At 51.6% G+C, this 20,270-nt stretch overlaps 1 protein-coding gene across 5 annotated transcripts in view; it reads left to right on the forward strand.

The window, feature by feature from the left end:
- Positions 1-1,445: 1,445 nt before the first annotated feature.
- GYPC (glycophorin C (Gerbich blood group)) overlaps positions 1,446-20,270 on the forward strand; it is a 45,451-nt gene continuing 26,626 nt past the window's right edge. For 4 of the 5 annotated variants that reach the window (XM_030916484.1, XM_010363470.2, XM_030916485.1 and 1 more), the window contains exon 1: positions 1,446-1,577. The gene's annotated coding sequence lies outside the window, so the exon portion shown is untranslated. The remainder of the gene's footprint in view (positions 1,578-20,270) is intronic. The other variant, XM_030916486.1, reaches the window with a different exon arrangement.

Genomic DNA, 20,270 nt, shown 5'->3' on the forward strand with positions numbered 1-20,270 from the left:
TGACAGCCTCAAAGGCACCGCCCATACATTGTACAGACAACTGGCCTGGCTCTCCGGATTGTGCAGGACAGGCCTTAATGGCAGAAGGTAGGGGAGCAGAGGGCGTCACAAAAGTGCTTGGGGAACTATAAAGTACATATGTTTATTGTGGCACTATTCATAATAGCAAAGACTTGGAACCAACCCAAATATCCATCAGTGACAGACTGGATTAAGAAAATGTGGCACATATATACACCATGGAATACTATGCAGCCATAAAAAAGGATGAGTTCATGTCCTTTGTAGGGACACGGATGCAGCTGGAAACCATCATTCTCAGCAAACTATCACAAGAACAGAAAAGCAAACACTGCATGTTCTCACTCACAGGTGGGAATTGAACAATGAGATCACTTGAATACAGGAAGGGGAACATCACACACCTGGGCCTGTGGTGGGGTGGGGAGAGGGGGAGGGATAGTATTAGGAGATATACCTAATGTAAATGATGAGTTAATGGGTGCAGCACACCAACATGGCACATGTATATATATATGTAACAAACCTGCACGTTGTGCACATGTACCCTAGAACATAAAGTACAATTAAAAAAAAAAAAGCAAAGCAGCACGGGACGGTTCAGATATCACACAGGAAAAGCACAGGGTGTTCCCCTGGGCGGGGATTTAAAACAAGGGCCTCAAGTTCCCTGCCCTTGTCTCTGGGCAGAAGGGACAGATAATGCTATGATACACTTTTTTGTAGGTGGAGCCAGTTGACTGCATTTAACCAACGGAGGTATGTATCGAAATCCACGTGGAGGTTTTCATGGCAAAAGTAGAGCGAATTCACAAACTGCACTGTGTCTGGCAGCTTCAGACAAAAGCAATGGGAACAAATCACGACGCTTGCCCAGCAATTCTTCCTGTTTTGGAACGATCTTTGCTCAACACCCCATCCATGGGTACAGGGCCCCCAAAGGCCAACAAGACAGGGACTCTCTCCAGGGACAAAGGCCCCGCCGCTGGCTCAGAGAGGCCGCCCAGCTATCCAGCGGCCGCGCAGCCAGCCAAGATTTCAACACAGGTCTGCCCTATTTGGTCACCATCCCCGACAGTGCTGGGCCAGGCCATCATGTCACATTGGGGAGTTTTAACCTGCACTCCAGGGGGAATTCTCAACCACAACCTCTGTATCCGGTAGTGGCAGATGGAAAGAGAAACGGTTAGAAAAGTGTGGTTCTTGCGCAGGAAAGTTGGAGCAAAGAAGAGTTCAGAAGTGGGCGGGTGTGTGTTTAAAAAAAAAAAAAAAAAAAAAAAAAAAAAAAAAAAAAGGGTGGAAACCCCACCAGCCAAGTCTGCAGAAAAAAAATGAAGTCTGCCTATCTCCGGGCCAGAGCCCCTCCCCTCGGCCCGCGCGGGAGGAGTGTGACCCAGGTGCCGCTTCCTCTCGCCGCGGAGGGTCAGGAGCCCGGGAGCGCGACCCTCCCCCGGCCCGGCCTGGTCCGGCCCTTCCCCGCGGTCTCTGCCCGGGCTGACGCCCAGGACTGTGGGCGACGAGCAGCCCCAACGGCACGGCGCGGCCACTCGGCCTCGGTGAGTACCCGCTGCGGGGAGGGGTCCTGTGGACCCACTGGAGGCCGCGGCCCGCAGCAGCCACGGGCCGAGCCGCGGTCACGGACTCCCGGGTGTCCCGGTCCGTGCCCGGCCTCCAGGCGGAGGAGGCGCCCGCTGGGCTCAGATCCCCGACTCCAGCCCCGGTTCCCTGGCGCCTGGGCTGCGCGGAGTCCCTGTCCCGCGTCCCGGACCGCGACGCGCAGCCTCCACGCGCCCCGAGCTGGAGAGGCCGCCAGCCCGCCCACCCAGGGCGTGTCGCCCGCTTTCTGTTTCTTTGTGCGGGGCATGTGAAATGTGTGGGGCCAGAACTGTCCCCCTAAAGAACAGTTAGGGAAGAGTCCACATCACAAGTTGCGTCTGTGCTGCTCCCCAGCCAGGGGCCGACCGGGCAGGCTCTGGTGAACTCCAGGCAACTCCAGCCTTGCCCAGGGACTTGCTCGCTCCGCTGGGCGCCGCAAAGGCACACAGATGCGGGGGAATCCTGCGGCCTGGATCCTTTGGGGATTTGTAATTCCTCGCTGCTTGTTTTCTTTCTCTTTTAAACCATCACGTTTTCTTGCTGACAGGAAATCATAAGCGATGAAAGTCTTTGTAGATGCTTGGAAACATTGCTGGGCCTCTCTCTGCCCTCTTCCTCTGCTGTTGGACTTCAGCAATAAAAACTACCATTTTATTTTACCAAAAAACCTAATGCATATCCCTCTTATCCCCCACCCTGCCGCGGTCTTATTCTTAGAGTCTGTCAGAGAGGAGATAGCCTGAGCCTATCATGTGATAATGTTACCTTATTGATATGATAATGATATGGGTATTGGAGACACAAACTCTTTTATAAGTCTTTGAAATCCAGGGAGTTGTGAAGCCTCAACCCTCACCCTGCCCGAGCTTGGAGCTTGGCATGGAGGAGTGTAGCTTCGGTCTACGTGTGTACAGGGCACTCCGTGTGCCCGTGGTTGTGCTTGGGTCGGCCTGGGAGTGCGCGGGCATCAATGGTACTTGGGAGCGAGGCCCCTCAGTCTGCACTGGGATCATCTGCACTGCCTATAAACAAGGCAGCCTCTCTTAACTCCAGTTTCCTCATCTGCAAAGTAGGAATAATAACAGGAGATTCCTCATCCAGCAGTAAGAAGTCCGTATAAATGTCCTGGCACGGAGACTGACACATCATAAGTGCTGGATCCGTGCTGGGCATGTTTATATAATTGTACATGAGACTGTGGTTCCCGGAGTTTACGTGTGTGTGTAACTTGAGCACGTGTTTGTGTGTGTGTATATGGCGGGTCCTGGGTTAAAGGGACAGAAGCCACTGTCATTATTCCAATTCAGGCACTGAGGAGGTGAGGCTGACAGGCATTCCCATGTCTGAAGAGGATGGGCTTGCCTGGCCCCCCGCCCCCGTGCCCAGCCCAGCCCAGCCGCCCAAGCAGTTCTCCAGGACTCAGGTTTCAGAACTTCAACACTTGCCTTGGGAGACAAACAGCGGTGCAGCCCTTGCTTGCAAGCCATTCCGCTTTAGACTTCCGACTGATTTATGGCAGGATCCCTGCTGTGCAAGAATGGCAGGGGGGTGGCGGGGGGCGGCTATTTCTTGCTGCTAACTCAGGCAGGATGTGTCTATATCCTGTCTCAGTTTATGTAGCCGCTGCTCATCAGAGCCAGAGGTTAGAGTGGAGAGGACCCACTTCCGCCAGGCAGGCCTGCTTTGCTCAGCTCAGCTGGGCTAGGTCCCAATGCCACATTTACTGCGCGGGAGTCATGCACAGCGATCCGTGGCCTTGCCCTTGGATGGAAGGGGTCAAGGCTCAGTGAGAAGACGGCCAGGTTTGGCAGCTTTATATAGAATACACCGACTCTGGCAGAAGCAGAGGATTGCATTAAGTGCCAAGTGAAATTCCACCTCAGCCATTGCTCAGTTCCTCCAGATGTCATGGGCACTGGGAGTCGCAGGGTGCTGGTGGTCAGCAGCTGGACCTTTCTAAGGGTGCCAGTGGTTGGGCAAGTATTTCTGGGGACTTGCAGAACTCCCTGGGGAGCAAAGGGGTGGGAAGTACAAGGCATTCTGCGCTTGTGGTGAGAACAAGTGAACCCGTCTGCAAGGAGTAGGAAGAGGTCCCTTCCACAGGGGTGAGAGGCTGGGCCAAGCCAAGTCAGTTTGCCTCTTCGGGTGGCAGACCTGTATATACATCTATGCCTCAAGTGCCTGTCTGGGGCCGCAGCCAAAACATCTTCCAGTAACTGAGCACACACAGTGGGCCAACAGCACTCTCTAAATACAAAACCAAACAGTTAACAGTGAATGAAGGGTTAAAAACAGGAGAAAGACACCTTCTCCCTACCTCAGTGGCAATTACTTTATTTATTGAGGATAATCCTTCTATAAGTAAATTTGCTGATACAAATATTTCTTATTTTACATAATAAAAAGTTTATATATTTTATGTCATCTTGGTTTTTTCTATCAGAATATCTCTTAAAGGTTATACCTTGTTGTTTTCTTTAACCAGTTCCTCTGCTGATGGGCATTTAGGCTGTATGCAGACTTCATTTAATTTTTTAAACCGCATACAGTACTCCTGTGACAATGCGTAAGGAGGATTTTACGTGCTTGTGTCTGTAAACTGTTAGGGTAAATTCTCAGCATTTGGTTTCTGGGACAAAGTATGTATCCATTTAAAATGTTACTAGATCTTAAGAAACTACCCTCCTAAAGTTCACACTGGTTTCTCATGCTCACAAATAGCCTGTGAAAGTCACTATTTCACTATTTCCCTGCATCCTTACTCATACTGCACTTTTTTATCTTAGCCAAACTGAGGGGTTAAAAAAAAAATGCTGTCACTTTGGAATGAGCCTCTGTAACTAAGTGAGACTGAGTATGTTTTCTTACTTCCATAAGAGGCTGCATTACTTTTCTGGGAAGTGTCGGTTGATGCCTTTGTCCATTTCCTGTCAGCACCCCACCCCCGTGAGGAAACGTGCCCCAGAAGTGACATGTCCTCATCACATGATGAGTAAGAGGCAGAGCAGAGGCCAGAGCAACATCCGTGCTGTGGAGTCAGCCCTGGGTTTGACTGCCCTCCAATGCTCACCAGCTTTGGGAGAGACAGGAAATACCTCAGCACCTCAGTTTTCCCATCTGCGAGTGGGAATAACAGCCACTTCCCCAGAGTCACCTGATGAGCAACAGCAGGAGGGCCTGGACCTGTGCCCAGTGGCCGAGGCTTGGGCGGTGGCTTTTGTTAGCGGAAAAAGGAATTTATGGGCGCAAACCTGGCCTGAGGATGCTGGTAATTTCGGGAGTCACCCTCCAGACAACTGTTGCTTTTAGCTTTTGATAAAATAACAACAAACTTAGATGCCAAGCCCTGGTAAGGGCCTTGCATGGGTCTCCCCTGCACACCTGCTATGATAGGCATTTTTCTTTCCTTTCCTTTTGTTTTTTCTTTTTTTTTGAGACAGAGGCTCGTGCTCTGTCATTCAGGCTGGACTGCAGTGGTGCGATCTCAGATCATTGCACCCTCCACCACCTGCGTTGAAGAGATTGTCTGCCTCAACCCCCAAGTAGCTGGGACTACAGGCATGCACCACCACACCCAGCTAATTTTTGTATTTTTTGTAGAGATTTTCGGGTGAAACACAGTTGCCAGATCCCACAGGCAACTGAGGCCAACGCAAGGGGAGAGTTGCAGGGTATGTGGGCCCGCAGCTTGTATGCGCCAGGCAGGGCATGCTGCTGTGGATCTGCACACCGAGGAACTGCATGCACAGACACTCAGGACCTGCCGGCCACCCCCAGCTCTTCAGCCGGGTCTGTGTCCCACCCCAATCCACCGTTGTGCCCATGCTCTGCTTTCTGTGGTCAGGCCTGGCCTGCGCTGGGCTGCTGCTGCCCTTGCCCGCCTTAGCAGCTGGCTCAGGGTGGCCTTCGAGCCCTCCCTCACGCACTGTCCCAGGCCTGCTGCCTTTCCAGTCGCACCCCTTACAACTGCTCAGGTTAGGCCCCTCAACACACTGCGGGCCCGGTGCACACTCACCTGCTGGTGTGCTAGGACCCAGTTTCCCAAGCCTAGAAAACCACCCATCATGGCCGTGGGCACAGTTTGAAGCCCTGAAAGATTCCTGCGTCTGCCCACTTCTCAGAATTCTGACCTCCCCAGGGGCTCTGTGACCCTGCCTGTCCCCCACTCAGGGCCTGTCATAGAGAGGTGTTTGCTGAGCCACTTTGAGGCAGGTGGATGATTGCAGGGATGACCCAAGGTCCCCGCTCCCAGGACTGCCACCATTCCAATACCAAAAGAGCCTTTAAAAAGCCCTCACTCAGGAATTCCTGGTGTAGAACTTGGCATGGACTTGGAGGCCAGTAAATACTAAATTGAAGTCAACCCCAAATAGATTCTAAAGGCACAGTTGCTGGGCCCCAGGAATCCCACCTAGTCCTTCCACCTTCTCACCCAGCTGGGGTTCATTTTCATATCCACTCCCTCCCCCTCCCCACCTCCCCTCTCATCTTGGCCTGGGGCTTTCTTCAAATCCTTACATAATCTGAACTTCTGAGAGAATGCCGGCTCCTGTCCTTAGTTACTATACATTTTCATTTTTCTACATTCTTCCAGAACAATGTTCCTATACAAAATCTCAACCGATGGCAGAAACTGGCATGAGCCGGTTTCCCATGTGCAGGCAGAGCCTGGCCCACCGACACTGGGTTCCTTCTTGGGCAAGGCGAGGGTCAGGCGGGTCCTGGCATGACTTCTCCAGCCCCTGGAGAGCCTGTGCAGTTCTCACCCCTTCACAAGTGAGCACTGGGCTTGGTGAGGGGTGCCTGCCTCGCCTGGCGTCCCCCAGCTGCAGATGGGGGCAGAGCAAGGTTTGCCGCTGACCTGCCTGGCTGTGTGGTCCCTGCTCCCTCCCCTGTTCTGCTGGTGTCACCACCCCTCCTTCAGAACTATCTATGGAATTGCATCCTAGTCTCTCTTGCTTCCACTTACGCATGTGAAAGCCAGATGTACCTTCTCTTTTCTTTTCTTTTTTTTTGAGATAGAGCTTTGCTCTTGTTGCCCAGGCTGGAGTGCAATGATGCAATCTCACCGCAACCTCCATCTCCTGGTTTCATGCAATTCTCCTGCCTCCGCCTCCCGAGTAGCTGGGATTACAGGCATGCGCCACCACGCCTGGCTAATTTTGTATCGTTAGTATAGACAGGGTTTCTTCATGTTGGTCAGGCTGGTCTCGAACTCCTGACCTCAGGTGATCCACCCGCCTTGGCCTCCCAAAGTGCTGGGATTATAGGCATGAGCCACTGCGCCCAGCCTACCAGATGCTCCTTCTCTTATTGCCAAAACACTGTGGTCACACACTACTTGGGGCCCAGCAGGCACAACACTGACCCTTTCCAGGGCTCAGAGGAGGAAGCACTGTTTTGGAGCATGTAGAGCCAGCCCTGGACAGGGTGGCCTTGGTTATCTCCCTGCATCCCTGGCACACCCTGATGGCACTGTTTATCTGCACTCTGCACATGATGGTCTTGACTGACACATCCTCACGGAGAGCCACTGCCAGGGCACCTCACACCCGCTGCTCCCACACATAGTGGGCATTTTTACGAGGGGCTCAAGCACAGAGTCTCCAGCTGACCCAGCCCAGCACTGCCACTCTTTCTCCTTGAACTCTGGAATGGAGAATCTTCACATTTTGTCAGCAGCTGATGGGCACATGGATTCTCAGCAGAGTCTTAAAAGGGGGGAAATTATGGGTTTCCAGATCAAAACCTGATAAAACAATGATGCCTCCGATGTGGGGCCCAGCCGAGCCCTTCTCCTGTGTTCACCGGGCAGCAGGGGCCCACTGGATGTGAAATCCACTTTCACTCAAGAAACTCTCCAATGCTCTTGCTAAAACCTATACACAGGCCTCAGCAATGTTCGGAGTTTCAAGTTCAGGTTCCCCTTCTGTATTTTTTTTTTTAAACCTTTAGTTCAAATAGACTTTGTGTCAATTTGCTAGTGATAAAGGGTTAGCCTTGAAATCTGAGGATGAGGTTTTGGGTCTGGATCCACTATGAACCGGCTGTGACCTGGGACAAGTTGCTGGTCCATAGTCTGGGACAGGGATGGCTACACGGGGATGGGACCCGCCCACCAGGGTCCTGCACTTCCTTGGTTTAACGCTCTGCCACTGCCATCTTCAAATTCTTCCCTTTCAAACCGGGGGCCTCACGTTTTTATTTTGCACTGGGCTCTGCAAATTCTATAGCTAGTCCTGAACCTGTCAACGGAGCTAATAATAGTCTCTACCTCAGGGCTTTGTTCGGAGGATTCAGTGTATTCTCATAGATAAACATCCTAGTGTAGTGCCTGGTATGTGCTTACAATTGTGCTTCATTGCTTCCGCTCACTGAGTGCTTGCATGTGTGCTTAAACGCCAGCTTCCTCCCCGCTGCCCTGCTCCCTCCTTGCTTCCCAGACTCCTCTCTGTTTGCCCCTTTGCCACTGAAAATCACACCCAATGACAGGGGACCATCTGCATCTGCGTGGTCCCACAGAGACCAGGGCAAGGCCCTCTCACTCCGGATGCTGCTCCTTCGTAGTTTTTATTGTTTTTGTTTTTCTTTTGAGATGGAATCTTGTCCTGTCACCAGGCTGCAGTGCAGTGGCGCGATCTTGGCTCATTGCAACCTCCGACTCCCTGGTTCAAGCAATTCTCCTGTCTCAGCCTCCCGAGTAGCTGGGATTACAGGCGCCTGCCACCACGCCCATCTAATTTTTGTATTTTTAGTAGAGATGGGGTTTCACCTTGTTGGCCAGGATTGTCTCGATCTCCTGACCTCCTGATCTGCCCGCCTTAGCCTCCCAAAGTGCTGGGATTACAGGCGTGAACCACTGCACCTGTCCTCCTTCGTGTTTTTATCCAAAAGCCAGCACTGTGGTGGAGAAAGCCCAGAAAACACACGCAGGCCCTGCTCTTGGCCACACACACACACCAGCTGTGTGACAGGGAGCAAGCCTCTTACCTTCCGGAGCTCCATTTCCTCACATCACCCTGGAGAGAGGTCATCTTCACCCCCATATCATCTGGGCACCAGTCCCTCAGCCTCTCATACCTGGACCGTCTGGTTCTCCATGGAGAAGAGTAGGCTCTTTGAAAGCACCCTATGAGTGAAGGAATGAGGGAATGAGTCAGCAGATGGATAGAGGGATGTGAAGGTCCATCCGTGTAGGCAAGCAGGTTCTGCAGAGAGGGCCCTGGACCCCAGCATTTACTGCACCCTCTCCCTGCCCTCGGTGAGGCCCTGACCCTGGTGCACTCTAAGCTCCTCTTAGCTCAGGCCCCAACCTCTCCCCTGCCTGCCAGTGCCCCCTCCGCTCAGGGTGAAGGGGCCCTCCTTCCCGCAGCTCACCTGGCCCTCATGCGTTCTACCTTTCAGTGTCTTCTTTTGGCAGTCATTTCTCCTTTTTCCTTCATGCTGCCCTTTGAACAGGCTTGGAGCTGGGTCTCTCTAAGGTTCTGGCTTCTCTGTCTCTCTCTCTGTCTCTCTCTCTGTCTCTGTCTGTCTCTGTCTCTCTCTCTGTCTCTGTCTCTCTCTGTCTCTCTCTCTGTCTCTGTCTCTCTGTCTCTCTCTCTTTCTGTCTCTCTCTATCTCTCTCTCTGTCTCTGTCTCTCTGTGTCTGTCTCTCTCTCTCTCTCTGTCTCTCTCTGTCTCTGTCTCTGTCTCTCTCTCTCCGTCTCTCTCTGGAGAAAGCGCCTTCTCAGCCTTTTCCAGCCTTTCCAGGCCTCAAACTCCTGGGAGGGGAGCCAGGCCTTGCTTGATCATGCTCTGGATGGACTTGTCATATGTATCCCCTTCATTCAACTTCTGCAAAACTTCTCATTTTAGTGAAATTAATTTCAGTTATGGCTGAAAATCCTGAGTATTCCCTTTTTAAAAAATTTTCATAGTCTTTTTTTTTTTTTCTTTTTCACTGATTCTCTACACTATCCTGAGCCATCTTCCTCCTCTGGCGACTGTAGCCCTGCCTCAGAGAGTAGACATGAGGCTCCATTCCACAGACGCCATCTCACTTAGCCCTCTGGCAGCCCCGGGGAGGTATTTTTATCTCCAGTTTGCATGTGATGATACCGAAACTGGCAAGTAGGTGTGACTTCAGAGAACCTGCTAGCCCCTCAAACCCCCTACTCTTCCCCCTCTACACGCAGGGTCTCTGGAAGGCTCAGCCAGGGCCTGACCCCCGGACGCAGTGCTCAGAGCCCACAAGGCTTCCAGAGGCCCACAACAGTGTTAGAGCTTCTTTAAAATCAGAAGGAAGGAAATGAACCTTTAAGATCAAATAGTACGTTTGCCTTTATACCAATGCAGCCATGAAATATGATTTCTCATATTTGGGAGGAGAAGGGACCCATAAAGTAAAGCACCTTGGCCCGTGGAAGTCACCTGTGACCTGAGTTCTACCCGTTAGAGGCTGAGGGGCCGGAGCCCACTGCCTCTGCTCTCCCTGCCTGAATCTGCCCCTGGCTCCTGGGGCTCTGATCTCCTCTGCACTGGCAGTCCTGGTTCCCTAGCAGTGCTGTCTGTCAACGCAGGGCTCCCTGGGCTGGACAGCTGCAGGGTCAGCCTCTACCTCTCCCTGTGGGACTTCACGAACACAGCTGGAGCAGATGCTAGGGAGGCTCAGGGGATGCACTACTTGCTGTCTCTCTCTCTCTCTCTCTCTCTCTCTCTTTCTTTCTCTATCTCTATCTTTCTCTTACTCTTGTGTCCTTCTAAGTCAGAAGATTAGGCTACTCTTCACTTACAAGTTTAAAAATAAGTTGTCTTTGCCCTATTTCATTTTGCAGAAGGAATTCATGTTCATTGTAGAATTGTAGGAACAAGATCAAGAGGAAGGATGTAGGAAGAATCTCTCTGGGGAAGAGAGTGACTTTGAGATACAGTCTCTTGCCCTGATCTGAGCTTTCAGTTACCTGAGGTACAGTACAGTAAGATACTTCGAAACAGAGAGAGAGAAAGAGACTAGTTCATATAACTTGTATACAGCATATTGTTACAATTGTTTTACTTCATTATTCATTATTGTTGTTAATATCTTACTGTGTCCAATTTATAAAATAAACTTTATCATACTTATTCGCACATAGGAAAACTATCATGTATGTAAGGTTCGGTGGTATATCTGGTTTCAGGCATCCACTGGGGTTCTTGGAAAGCATCCCCCATAGGTAAGGGGGAACCACTGATGCATGGGACAGATAGGTGATCACCCAGTTGCAGCTCAGAGGGAGATCAAGGCACAGATAAGGCTGGAGGACGTCAGTGTAAAGAGGCCACCCTGTGAGGGGTCCAGAAGGGAGCCCTGGAGAGCCTCTGAGTGCATTGATCACCTCAGATGGGGGCCCAAGGGATGCCAACGCAGGGCAAAGCACTACAGCAGACTCAGCACAGGTACCTGGGGCTGTGTACACCCTGGCAAGTGCCCACCCTGCCCTGCTCCACACCTACTGAGGACATACACAGTGCCTCCTTTAATGCTGAAGGCATGGCACAGATGCAGATATTATTAATTCCAGTTTAGGAAGATACAAAGTGAGGTTCAAAGAGGTGATTTCCCCAGTGCTTCCCTGTGCATCATTGACATGCTCTCTCCTGGAAGCCAGGTGTGTCCTTCTCCAGCTCTAGGCCTCTGCAGCCTGCCCTGCTGGGAGGGGCTGCCCATGAGCCCTTGCCCTTCTGCTCAGCTCCTTACAGCCCTGAGGTCACTCTCCCGGTCTCTGAAGAAAAGGCCTTTCTTTGCTCCCCCTACACCCAGAACCACTTGTGTTCCCTCTGCCGTCCTCCGCAGGCATCCACCTGTGGCCTAGCAGCTGCGAATGCCGTGCTCAGAGTGGTACACAAGAGCTGGGTTGTGACTGTCCTGCCAGCCCAGGCCGACCCACTCTTCCCCCGGGGAAGCAGTGGGCAGCTGCCTCCCAAGGTCACTACAGGGGCACTGGGAGAGAACAGTGTCCCCACCAACTCTTGGCCAATTCCTGGAATGCCTCCACCACAGAACCACCCCTGGGCTGGCAACTTTGTTCTGTGTTAAAATACAACAAGCCAGCCGGAGGACCATTGTCACTGCATGACTGCAATTTCTGTTACACTTTGCTAGGCACTTTCAAATCTGTTTCCTCTCTTCATACTAGTCTCCCTCTTTCGCAGGTAAATAAAGCAGATCTCAGGAAAGTTGAGTGATTTGGCTGAATTTACACAACCAGGTTGCAATAGAGGGAGCCAGACTGGACCAGTCCCTGGTCCCTGACTCTTTTGTGAGTATACTGTTCAGGCCACAGAAACTCATTCATCATTCTTAAGTGGGAGGGTCTGAGGCTGAAGAGTCATTGGAAGTAAGAAACTGTGATGCTGGCCTTCCATTCTCCTGCCCCCTGTCCCCTCCCTCCCTACACACACACAAGCACACACACATTTCTTCCTACACACTACCTCCTCGCATTTCTTAGCAGCAGGCAGGTATCAGCCCCAGACCTAAGGCAGACCCAGTTTGGGACAGGGCCGACAGGGATTTGGTGCATGGATCCTACTGACCTCCCAAAGATAACTAGAAACAAATGTAAGAACTGCTGCCTACAGCATCTTTTGGCCTTGGGTGTGAGGTGCTCCATGCTTTTGAAACTTTTTCTACTCCACTATTTTTAGGACTCTGTTCCCATTTCTTTGCTCAGTGCAGAGCATCTGCCACGTAGACTATCTCCTCATAGCTTCTTCTGTCTGCTTGTCACTCAAGGTCATTGTAGCCATCAGACCCCAACTAGCAGACAGAGGATTTAGAGATACATGGATTTAGAGAATTCAGCAAGGCTGTTTTGCTTATTTTTGGTTTAGGTTCAGCACTAAGTCTCCCATACCCTCCTGCGATGAATTCTGATTCTCCTCCTGAGTCTATCAGTAAAGAAAACAGAAACAACCTTCCCCAATCATACCCCAGTAGTTAAATATTTGGGTCAGTTTCCAGATATGACTCCTACATGCATTGTCTATCACATGATCCGGAGTCCTTTCTTTTCTTTCTTTTCTTTTTTTGAGACAGAGTCTCGCTCTTGTTGCCCATGCTGGAGTGCAATGGCATGATCTCGGCTCACCACAACCTCCGCCTCCTAGGTTCAAGGGATTCTCCTGCCTCAGCCTCCTGAGTAGCTGGGATTACAGGCAGGTGCCACCACGCCTGGCTCATTTTATATTTTTAGTAGAGACGGGGTTTCTCCGCGTTGGTCAGGCTGGTCACAAACTCCCGACCTCAGGTGATCTGCCCACCTTGGCCTCCCAAGGTGCTGGGATTACAGGCTTGAACCGCCGCACCTGGCCTGTGGAGTCCTCTAAGTTCCAAGTCTGCAGGGGCCTCTGGTATAGCAGGTGACCTGAGCCCCGAGCCTTGAGCTCTTCATCCACTTATAGTGAATCCAGTCCCGAGCCCCACCGTTCAGATCATCCCAGTCCAATCTGAGGCATTTGATTTTAATCCAGGGAGTCCCTACTGTGTGCAGGGTGCCGCACAGGAGACATACAGGGACAAAGACCGTATCTTCAAAGGGGCTTCAGCCTAGTTAGGAAGGGGAGATCCAGGAGCGTCAGAAAACAGAGCAAGTCAAAATGCTGGTTAGAGACACAAGCCCCAGCAGACTGCTTGCTGCACCTGGCTCAGGCACAGGTCGCAGAGCAGTGCCAGGCTGCTGTGAGAGGAAGTGGCCTTCACCTCAAAGAACTTTCAAAAGAAGGGGCTCCTTGCCTGGGATCCCCACCCTAAAAGTCACACACACACAAAAGAGTGCCACAACTACAAATCTCTATTGCAATATTTTTGTTTTTGACTTTTTTTTGCAGCAGTGGTAATTTTATAAAATTAATTCTTGGCCGGGTGCGGTGGCTCAAGCCTGTAATCCCAGCACTTTGGGAGGCCGAGACGGGTGGATCACGAGATCAGGAGATCGAGACCATCCTGGCTAACACGGTGAAACCCCGTCTCTACTAAAAATACAAAAAACTAGCCGGGCGAGGTGGCGGGCGCCTGTAGTCCCAGCTACTTGGGAGGCTGAGGCAGGAGAATGGCGTGAACCCGGGAGGCGGAGCTTGCAGTGAGCCGAGATCTGGCCACTGCACTCCAGTCTGGGCGACAGAGCGAGACTCCCTCTCAAAAAAAAAATAAATAAATAAATAAAAATAAAATAAAATTAAATTAAATTAATTCTTACATGAAGTCTAGAAATACATAAGAGATAAAAGTCCATCTGACCCAGCTGAGTAAGGAGTAAGGCCTGGTGACCACACCCCGAGGGCCCCTTGTGATGGCTCACTCCCGAGACAAGTTTGAAGTCACCTGCCTGGTGCTTTCCAGAGCCAGAGCAGTTAACTGATGCTCAGCCACTATTTGCTCTCAAGGGGGACACTTTGAGGCCTGGATCTCAGATGATCCCTCCATAGTAGACATCTCTACCCCATGCAGTTGTAAAATGCTCTCATTGTGGTTAAATATTTGCCTGCAGCCCACTACAGCGCACACACAGCTGTTTATCACTTGACCAATTAATTCCATGAGAAAAATGCTTCTCAAACTTCAGAAGCTGTACGCTCAAACTCCAGAAAGAAAATCTGAAATGTTAAAAAAGAGACTGGATACAAAATTTGATTGCGAGAGCAATTCGTCCACAAGTAATTACTAATCCCTTTATACATCCCTGGTTCCACCACCGTGGGAAACTCCTAGGAAACGGTGGGTTTCCCCTACCATCAGTCCTCAGAGTTGAGAGGGGACAAAGGTGTGACATGAGATGGCTGCCCTCAAACCACCGCCGGGCTTCTTGGGGCACCAAGGTTCACATCACGACAGGAATAAAAAGCATCCAGTCTTCCTGGTAAGAAATTTCTTATCACACGAATTCAGGTTTCAGATCGAATTGCCTATGACTTACTGTAATTAGTTGCTGAAATGGCTAAATAGCTACCTAGCTGTTTAGAGAATAACTTCAAGGAGTATAATTCCCCCCACATAAATGGGTGCTTTTCTAGCTAATAGGAAATTATAGTAAATTTTGACCTAGCTAGACATAGTCTCAGCTTGTTGAATTAAAATCTTGTGCTTGAAGAGACAAGTTGTCAGTGATCAATGCTGACTGCCGAGGATGCTCTAACTCTGGAGAATGAATTGGTAAAGACAAGTTGCAGGGCTACACAGCAGGAAGAACAGTGCTAATGTCCAGAGCTCACTACGTGCGCAGTGTTGCCTGGAGACCTTTGTCCCTGGTCATGCTCCTGTGCTGCGAGTGGGTGCTCCGGGCTATGCCCCATCCTCAGGGTACAGGACATGTCTGTGAGTGTCAGGGTTGCGATTCAAGCCCAGAGGTTCCAAGCCCTAGGCTATCTCTTAACCCCTGCACAGCACCACCCCTCATATGTGCAGAAACTGGGGAGTTTCAAGGAAGAACAGAGTATCCCTTCCCAGGAGGAGTGAGAGAAAGTTGGTTCAAGCAGGCTGTCGAGTACATTTATTTATATCAGGCTTTGGTAATTCGCCCTGGGTCATTTCTTATTTCAGAATCCTGGAGCGGTTGAAAAACCCTTTTGGGACAGGCTATTTTTAAACAATTTATTTGAGTGAAATGAAGCTTGTCACTCACTGAGAAAACCAACAATGCTAGAGGAAGTCAAAATGCCTCTTTCAGGACGTGGCGGTCACAGGCGGATGAAACCCACGGTATTCCTTCCAAGTTCCGATAAGCTAGTGTTTCCTGCTCATGGGCACTTCTGAGCCTTATTCTGATTATTTCCTGGAGGCTTTTGTCCTCTGCCTAACTCTCTTCATGGTCCTTTTCCCCTCTGTTTCCAGGGTGGTGCTTTGGTAAAAGCCTTCTCTGAGGTTGCAACATCTCAGAGGCACAATTATCTGAGTTTCTGGCCACATCTCGTCTTCCTCGACCCAGGGCTGTGGGAACAGAGGCTGAACTGTCTGGTGGATGAAAGGATAAAAGACTGGCCTCCCACTGCCCTGCCTCCTGCCCCGAGAGCCCCAGTGGTTCTCAAAGACGGTTCTCCTTTGAATTCCCTGCATGTGAGGCCCTCCCCAAGGAGGAACAGGTTCTCTCTGTCCAGTTCTTGATGTTTCCTTCTGAGACCACAGTTCCCACTCAGGGAGTCTTGTGCTGCAGCATGCCACTGGCCAGAGCTGCTCCAGCCTCCCTGGACCAAGCCCTGAGTTTAGCCAGGACTCACTCGCATGGGGCCCTTCTGGGACACCCCCATTCCACCCCGGGGCTCAGCATTGCCTGGAGAAGTCTCACTGTGCAGCGCCTCGCCAACCAGTGCACTCAGAGGGGCACAAGGAGCCCAGCAGAGCCACCCACCTCACCTCCCCATTGCTGTCTTGGCCCTGCCATGAGCCAGTGAGGGTGGCCTTGCGGTACTGGTTTCATCCCCTTTGGTCTCTGCTTCCCCAGCAATGCCTGTGTCCTCACAGGCACTTCTGTAATCCCTAGAAGGGGCTGAGGCAGCAGGGATGTGCCTGCGCTCTGACAAGAAGCAAGATATCGCATGGGTCACAGGCCTCGAGAGGACCAGTCTGAACTACAGGCACAGCTCAGCCTCTTGGTGGCTTAGTTCCCACAGGCACCTTGCATGAGAGGCTGTGGATGAAGGCCCAGGCCTAGCACGGGGCACACACTCAGTAAATGTTAACCAGCGAGAAATCAGAGAGACTCAGAGACAGGGAGACTTAAACAGGAGGGCTGCAAACTGAGACCCACTGCCAAATCCAGCTGCCCCCTGTTTGCACACATGAAGCTTTCTTGGGGTACAACAGCACCCATCATTTATGGAGTGTCATGCACTGCTTCCCTGCTACAATAGCAGCATTGAATCTTTGCCATGGAGACCGGTAGCCCCCAAGCCTAAACTATTCACTGTCCAGCCTTTTATAGACTCCTGACTTTAACCAACAAGAGACTCTCTGATGGCACAACTTCTAGGCCTGGGCCCATCTGACCCTATTGCACCTCAACCCCATGAATGGATAGGAAACCATGGAAGAAAAATCCACCCCAAGGTTACGGAGCAGGCAGCAGCCAGGGAGGCCCACTCAGGCCGGGGCCCACTCACCTGGGCCCACGAGAAGAGCACCAGTTCCCTGAGGATGGGGCACAGCCCGGAGCACCCACTCGCAGCACAGGACCATGACCAGGGACAAAGGTCTCCAGGCAACACTGCGCACGTAGTGAGCTCTGGACATTAGCACTGTTCTTCCTGCTGTGTAGCCCTGCAACTTGTCTTTACCAATTCATTCTCCAGAGTTAGAGCATCCTCGGCAGTCAGCATTGATCACTGACAACTTGTCTCTTCAAGCACAAGATTTTAATTCAACATGCTGAGACTATGTCTAGCTAGCTAATAGGAAATTATAGTAAATTTTGACCAGGCTGCCAGCAGGCAGGAGGGACTCTCATAGTCTTCCCCTCTCTCCTGCCCTCCTCCTACCTCCTCTGGAAATACAGGCACTTGGGGCTTTGCATCTGCGCTGCAGAAAATCCCCACCTCACTGGGCAGGTGCAGGAGGGAGAGCCAGAGCAGGTGCAAGCGTGCAAGGCAGGCTTCTCTGAGCCCCACAGCTAGGGACAACCGGCTAACACCCGAGTTCAGAAAACAGCACATTATCGCAAGCACAGGCACAGGGGAGCAACCTCTCCACGCATGGGCTAGGTGTCAGCTGTGCACTTGCGTGCTTCCTCATTGAAACCTCTCCCTACTAGGAGTCCATCATTCAGATTTGGAGATGGAGCCTCGAGGGCTGATGTGTGTCCACATTCATCCAGTTATAACCTGGTGGCTCCTGAGCTCAGCTGTGGTCCCCTGGAGTCCACACTTCTGCCAACTGCCCCAGCACACCTGTGGCCTGGGAGCTCACATGCTGCAAATGGTCACTGAGCACCAGCCGTGTGTCAGGCCCCGGCCAAAGCCCTGGGAATAAGACAGTGAACAAACCGGCAGAATCCCATGAGGAGCTCATGCTCTGGTGGGGTGGATGCATGGGTCGAATGTTCAGTACATCAGATGGCACTAAGGGCTGAGTGGACAGTGAAGCTGGGAAGGGAGATGGAAGGTGAGGGGTGAGGGGTGCCATCTTATAGGGTGGCCATGGAAGGCTTCACTAAGGGTGGCGATGTTTGAGAAAGCCCTGAAGAAAGTGTGTGATCCAGACATGGGGTCATCTGAGACAGGCATGACAGGCAGAGAGCACAGCAAGTACAAGGGTCCTGAGGCAGCTGCAGGCCTGGTCTGACCAAGACATACCCAGGGCCAGGTGGCTGGGGGAGGAAGGAGGGAAAAGGTAACTGAGAGATGCAGGTAGACAGGTGAGGTGACCGAGAGATGAGGGGACCACCTCCTGGCACCTGTTACAGCATCCAGGAGTCCACCATCCCCTCTAAGTCTTGGAGCCTTCAAGCCCCCTCCAGAAGTCTCCTGACTCTGAAGAGGTGCCCTTCTGCCTCTCACCTTAGCTCTCACAAGGGACTGAGAGGAAGGCCTGGGCAACCTATGACATGAGGTGGGAGCTGGGAAGGAGGAAGAGGATAGTGAGCCCTCCTGCAGTCCCTGAAATGGGGGGTTCACATAGTGCCCAATTTGCACATGCATCTGTGCGTGCACACACACACACGCACACACACATACACGCTTACACATACACACACATACACGCACACTTACACACAGACATACACACTTATACACACATACATGCTTACACACATACACATACATGCTCACACACATGCACATACATACACACATACATGCTTACACACGCACACGTGTGGTTACACACATACACGCTTACACATACAAACACATATGTACATGTACACTTACATACACACGCACATACATGCTTACACACATACACAAACACACATGCTTACACACATGCACACACATACATATACACTTACACACATACACACACGCAGCAGACATACACACGCTTACACACATACACACTTACACACACATACACACACACACACACAGAGGCCAGTTTTCAGAGCCTGTCTGAAATTGTCAGTTGTATCTTTTGGGTGCCTGGCCCTGCAGGGAATGAATGTGAGTGTGGGTCCCCCGTCCCCTCAGCAGCTGCAGTCCACAGAGCACACAGGACCCTTAGGGAGCAGGGAGATGTGCATGGGCCCCTCACCCGCAGCTCTGGGTCAGTGCAAGCCCTGGAGGCATCAGCCCAGGAGAGAGCATAGAGCAGTGACCTTCTCCCCTTGGGGTGGAAGGGCTGACCCAGCAGTGGACAGAGAACAGAACTATGAAAGGATGTGGATAAGGGAGGTCTCAACCCGCTGCTTCGAGGTCCAAGCTGCCTCCTAACCTAGGGGAGGAAGGCCAGGAACCACACTCAGACCCACCCACCCTTCCCTGGCACAATGAAAGCGCAGCCCAGATACATGGACTCCTTCTCCTCTCTGAAAACAGAGAGGCAGAGAGAGCAGCTTGGGCTCACGCAGCTCAGGCTAGAACCCAGTATTCTACCACCTCAGTCTTAGCCTCACCCATGTCAGAGGTGCAGACTAATGTAACTCACCCAGAAGGCAAGTCACACTCGAGGTCAGGATCCTAAGACCCAGAAGGGTATTGGGAGGTGCTTTTCATCTGCTTAATGTAATGAACGTTCCAGGGAGGTCTAGTGAGCGAAGCCCCTCCAACCCAAGCACAAGGGCTTTTTCTGTGTGCCTCCTGTCCTCAAGTAATACGATGCCAGGACAAGAATCCAGTTGCTCTGGAAGCGGCTGACTCCTGATTCCCGCGCTTCTCATCTTCACCTAACGTCTTGGAAGTTGGCCCCTGGGCATCTGCTGTCTCTACTTGGAGTCGCTCATGCATACCAAAACACATCCACATTTCTTATCCCTCTGTCCTCCCCACAGCCTGGGACCGTGGCGGGTGGGGGTGGAGAAGGTGATCACGTTCACTGAGCCCTTCCTGTGCCAGGCGAGCTGCCAGTGTGCTTTCCGGAGGAGAGGGTCATGACGCCCTTGTTTAAAAGACAAGGTCTGGGGTCCTAAAACAACTTGGTATCGTGAGTGTTCCTAAATAAACGAGATCGGAAAGATGTGAAATAACAGTCCTAAAGCCACAGCAAGAGCAAATGGCAGAGCTGCAACTAGAATTCAGGTGTTTTCCACAACCTCTGTCCCCCACAGACTCATGGGCAGGCAGACTGCGCCAGCTCCTCTTCTCAGTTCAACCAGGTGCTTTAGGTACCATAATTTTAAGCGGACAAATGGTTTCATGCTTAAGCACCTCCAGATCCTCTCCACGAGACACACACATGTACACACATACATACACACACACACACACACATGCACATGGGCACAGGCACACTGTTAGGAGACAAATGACACCTCTTCAATCTAGGAGGGTCGGCCTCTTGGATTTAACTTTGAGTCTCTGCTGAGCTTGGACCCTGTGCGGCCTGAGGGCTCCCAAGTGGTTCCAGAGCAGGGATGCCTGTGGCACCTTGTCCTAAGAAAGCCTGTCTCTGAATAGAAAGTGAGTCACCTGCCTCCTGTCTGCAACATCAGGACACAGAGCCCGGTCTCACAGGCAGGCAGCTCGGTGGCTGCATCTGAGTGTGC

This window comes from Rhinopithecus roxellana, chromosome 14 (assembly GCF_007565055.1).
Source record: "Rhinopithecus roxellana isolate Shanxi Qingling chromosome 14, ASM756505v1, whole genome shotgun sequence".
Lineage (NCBI taxonomy): Eukaryota > Metazoa > Chordata > Mammalia > Primates > Cercopithecidae > Rhinopithecus > Rhinopithecus roxellana.